Here is a 5,559-nt window from a genome sequence, read left to right on the forward strand (position 1 = left end):
ATGTACACAGCTATGATTTAATAATAATAGTAAAAAGATTGAGACCTCATCTCTAAAAATAGCCAGTGTTGTGGCAACACCTGTAGTCCCAGCTACTTGGGAGGCTGAGGCAAGAGGATCACTTGAACCCAGGAGTTTGAGGTTGCTGTCCGCTAGGCTGAGGACATGGCAGTCTAGCCAGGGTGACAGAGTGAGACTCTGCTCAATAAATTAACTAAATAAATAAATAAACAAATAAGAAAGAAAAGAAAATATCAAGTCTTCCAAAATTCATCCAAAACATAGAATAGGAAATAACTCTTCCCAATTCATCCTATAAAGCTACTATCATGAAATAGCAAAACCAAAGACACCACAAGTACCATAAATACACACACTGATATCCCTTATAGACTAAAGAATTCTCAACAAAATATAAGCAAATTTAATTCAGCAACACATAAAAAAATTACATACCCATGGCCAAGTAGAACTTATTATAGTAACATAGGGCCAGTTAATATCCAAAATTTAATCAGCATAATATATCAGATTAACAGAATAAAGCACAAATCCTGGTGATCATCACAATAAATGCAGAAAAAACAGCCAAACAGTGTTTACCTGGATGAAGCTGAAGCACATTCTTCTTAGTCAAGTATCACCAGAATGAAAAAAAAGTACCCAATACTAATATGAAACCAATATATATATATAAACAACTATGTGCCCACATGAAAAACACAAGTATAGTCTATTGAGGGAAAAAAGGGGAGAGAAGGGAGGGTGACTGGCGGGATCTCACCTAATATGTACAATGTAAGGGTATTCAGCACAGCCCCCAGGTGAAGGGCTCAACTACTACTTGAACTTTACCTTAGAATTGAAAACAACGTAACCTAAACATTTGTACCCTCATATCAATCTGAAATGAAAAAACAAACAACAACAAAAAAACAGCCGACAAAATCCAAAACCTTTCATGATAAAAATGCTTAACAAATTAGACACAGGAGGAAACTTCCTCAACTGGATAAAGATCTTCACAAATTAGACACAGGAAGAAACTTCCACAACCTTAAGAAGCAAGTACAACAAACTCAGAACTAACAAGAATAAATGCTTCCTCCTGAGATCAAGACCAAGACAAGAGTATAGAGTCCAGCCACTTCCATTCAACATTGGACTAGATGTTGTAGCCAGGAAAATTCTAAAAGAAAAATAAAATGGCATCTAGGTTGGAAAGGAAGAATTTAAATTATATTTATTCACAGATAACATGATCATATATATTTTTAAAAAAAATAATCCACAAAGAACCTGCAAGAGCTAATATACTGGTTCAGCCTGAGACAGGCTACAAGATCAATACACAAGAATCAATTGTTTCTACACACGAGCAATGAATAATGCAAAAATGAAATTAAGAAAACAATTCCATTTATAACAATAGCATTAAAAAAGAATAAAAAACTAGCATACATGGAACAAAACAAGTACAAGATTCATAGGCTAAAACATACAAAACAAATTAAAAATCCAAATGAATGGAAAGATTCTCTACGCTCGTGGATCAGGAGACTTAAGATAGCAACTATCCACAAACTGGTCCACCCTCACCACATGACTCAGTAGGAATGGGACATCCAGGGTGGTTCAAATCTCTTTCAAGAACTTCAGAGATCATCTTGGGTGTTGAGTTCAGGTTCCACTGTAGAGAGGGCATGGTTGCTTCCTACCTTGTTGCAAAGCATTTCAAAGCAAGCTTTAAACAGCATCTTCTTAAAGGATGAACTAAATCTCAACATTTGGTTGACCTTTAACAGCGTCCCTTTAGAGACAGAAGAATCTATTCACTGTTTTTTTGCCATACGAGTGATAATGCTTTCATTTATGACAGATATTTATTCCTGGGGACCTATTTTTCAGGCAATTATTTTCTGTTGGGAAAAAAATTACACAGAAAACGGATGTTCCAGTACCAGTCATGGGAAAACAGAAAAAAATATTGTGAATTAAAATGTTATGTTGTTCTGGTTTTACAAAAATGTGTTTATGCTACTTAGCAAGAAACCCATGGGCTCTCTTCGAATTCATTTACTCATTCTTGTATTCATTTCTTCCACAAATAGTTACTGAAAACTGACTATGTTTTAGAAACTAGCATAATTTCTAGTTAGATAGGATGATAGACAGAAACGGAAAGCAAAAAAGATCCTTTTTAATTGTCATAAGGACGTCAAAAGGGTATTGTGTGAGTGATGGCTGAGAGCAGGGCCTAATTTAATTAGTGTGGATGAGAAAGAATTCTCTATTGCTGTGGCAGTTAAGCTGAGACCTAAAAAGTTAAGAAAGACAGCAGGCATGGTGGCAGGTGCCTCTAATTCCAGCCCTGCGGAAGGCTGAGGCTCCAGTTCAGGAGTTTGAGATCAGCCTGAGCAAGAGCAAGACTCCATCGCTACTAAAAATAGAAAAAGTACCAGGCACGGCAGCAGGTGCCTGTAGCCCCAGCTACTCAGGAGGCTGAGACAGGAGATCACTTGAGCCCAGGAGTTTGAAGTTGCTGTGAGCTAGGACACCATGGCTCTCTACCCAGGGTGACAGAGTGAGACTCTGTCTAAAGAAAAAAGAGAGAGAGAGAGAGAGAAAGGAAAGAAAGAAAGAAAGAGAGAGAGAAAGAAAGAAAGAAAAAGAAAGAGCTGAGGATGGCATCTTCTACAGAGAAAAAAGTCAGAGCCTCCTGAAGTGAGTGTGTTGGTAGACGTCTTGACCTGTCTGGACTGCTGTGAGAACATACCATGGATTGGATGCTTGAACAAGACACAGTCTGGAGGCTGGGAGTCCCAGATCCAGGCACCAGCAGATGCAGTGTCCTGGTGGATCATTTCCTCACAGATGGAGTCTATTCACTGTGTCCTTGCTTGGTGGAAGGACCAGCTAGGCTAGATCTCTGGGTTCCCTTTCATATGGGGACTAGCCCCATGGGGACATAAGCATCTCCAAAAGGCCTCACCTCCTAACCCATCACCTTGAGGGTTAGGATTTCAATATATGAATGGGAGGCGGGGGCATCTACATTCGGTCCATTGCAATGGAGAATGATGGGTGGGGAGAATGGTGGATGAGGTAGGACTCTGGTTAATGATGAGGGGAGAGAGAGATAAGGGTAGGAAGAGGGGGAAAGAGAGAGAAACAGGGGGAAGGGGGAGAGAGGGGGGAAAAGAGAGGCAGAGAGGGAGAGAGAGATGAGGTTGAAGGAGCCAGGTAACTTAGAACCTCTTGTCTTAGAGTAAGAAGTCTGAATTTAGATAAAAATCAAAGACGTAGGTACGGAGTCCACAATCCCCTCCCTACACTGAGAAGTTTGGTTTCCTTGTGGAAAGTGAATCATAAGAGAGCAAAGAGGCTCAGCAGGGATGCCTGTTTAGAGACCCTCACATCAGTTCACCAGAACAGAAGTGACGGGGCCTCAGCTTTGGCTGCAGCAGCGAAGATGTAAAGAACTAAACAGATGAAGCCTGACAACTAAGTTCGTGAACCCCACCTAGAAACAAGCGCTGGGAGCCAGAGCTGGAGGTTCTGCCCTCAAGGTGACTGCGCCCTCTGGCGGCCGCGGGCGGGAGCGATGACAGCCACCACCCTGCGTCTTCCTCCCCGGACTGCTAGTCGCCAAATATCCAGTTTCTTTTTTCCTCCTAGTTCTAACCCGCTGACCAACCGGTGATGCACTGTCCACGAGTCAGGGCGTGTGCGCACCTCGGGCTGTCCCAGGAAGCGGACAACCATGTACCGGCTGTAGCCCTGTACCTGGGAGGTTGACGATGTCACGGCCTCAAAATAGCACGAGTCAGCCCGCCAGACCCGGCTTGCCCGCGCGGCCCTGCGGTGGAGCGCGAGGAGGCGCAGGGACAGATCTGGGCGGGAGCTCCAGCTGCCCAAGGTGTTTTGGGAGTGTGTGTGGGAGGGTGGGGGGAGGGCTTGCTTTTCTTTTTCTTTTTTAATATCTATCTATCTATCTAGAGACAGAGTCTCACCCTGTCAAGGGATCCTCCCGCCTAGGCCTCCCAGAGTGCAGATGTTACAGGTGTGAGCCACCGCGCCCGGCCCCTCCTCCCTCCCTCCTTCTCTCCCTCTCTCTCTTCCTTCCCTCTTCTTTTCTTTCTTTCTTTCTTTTTATTTTTTATCAGCAAGCCTTAGATATTCAAAGGGTCATGTTTATGTTTTAAAAATACAATGTAATCATAATAATTTGGGTAATGAGGGAGGGAGGGAGGTCTGTTCTTGTGTTCAGCAAGGCGCACGTGGGAGGTGGGGTGTAAACAGGTGTGGGTGCAGGAGGCAAAGTCTCCAGAGTCTGGTTGGGGGAGCACCGGAGCATCTGGTTTCAAGGACAAGCTGCCATCTAGGGGACTAGATATTTACAACAATTACATTTGAAAAGTCAAACATATTTGAATTGAAGCGGTTGATTTGATTTAATGTTCCCACATATTATGTATACACAGGATTTGTTTAAACATACTACAAATTGTGTCCTGCCCATCTGCTGTGATGTTTACAATGGACCAAAGAGCGGGGAAACAGTGCCATCTAGTGGTAAAATGGAGAGGTATGTTGAAAAGATTTACAGGCTGGTTTATCTTTTCTTCCCCCCCACCCCCACCCCCCTCTTTGTAAAAAATAGCATGAGATCAGGGTAACAATCTGTTTCTTTAACACTAAATATCCATTTTATTTTTAGTTAAAAAAATTTTGACACAAAGTCTCACTCTGTCACGCTGGGTAGAGTGCTGTGGTGTCATAGCTCACAGCAACCTCACGCTCCTCCTGCCTCAGCCTTCTGAGTAGCTAAGACCCACACCCACCACCACACCCAGCTAGTTTTTCTATTTTTAGTTGAGACAGGGTCTCACTCTTGCTCAGGCTGGTCTCCGACTCCTGAGCTCACGGGGTCCTCCTGCCTCGGCCTCTCAGAGTGCTAAGACTACAACCTTTGGGGGGACTTTTTTGTTTGTTTTCTCTGTAGCATAGATACAGTTTACATTGGTTTTTTTGTCCAATTCATTTATTATCTCACTCTTTGTAAGGACAGCCACTGCTTGTCTTAGGGAAGTGTTAACCTGCTTCCCTGTCTCCTTCAGCCTCCCCCGCCCCCAAATACTCCAAATAAATACAGAAACTGAGCACAGTTTTCTAGGCAAGGGCATCTTTAAGACTGGCCCTGTAAGGCACCCACTCCCTCCAGGTAAACTGCTGCTTGTCATCCGCTCCACGTGCATTCACTCTAGTCTACCCAAGCTGATCTGTGGCTCACGTCTGTAATCCCAGGCGTGAGACTCATGACGACTGTCCTTATGCCTGTCTTCACCCCCCCTCATCCCCCCCAAACAAATCTTTTCTAGTGGTTTCCTTTAGCAGTGCTCCTGGGTCCTTGGTGCCACTATCTGATTCTTTTCTGGTATATCAGTCTACATGTCAGTCTTCAAAAACATCACCTTACAGTGTTTTTTGGGCTCAGAAAAAGTGTGATCACAAAAGCAAGAGACTGGACGCTGAAAACAAACCATGGTTACCACAGGC

The sequence above is a fragment of the Nycticebus coucang genome, chromosome 1 (genome assembly GCF_027406575.1).
Source record: "Nycticebus coucang isolate mNycCou1 chromosome 1, mNycCou1.pri, whole genome shotgun sequence".
NCBI lineage: Eukaryota > Metazoa > Chordata > Mammalia > Primates > Lorisidae > Nycticebus > Nycticebus coucang.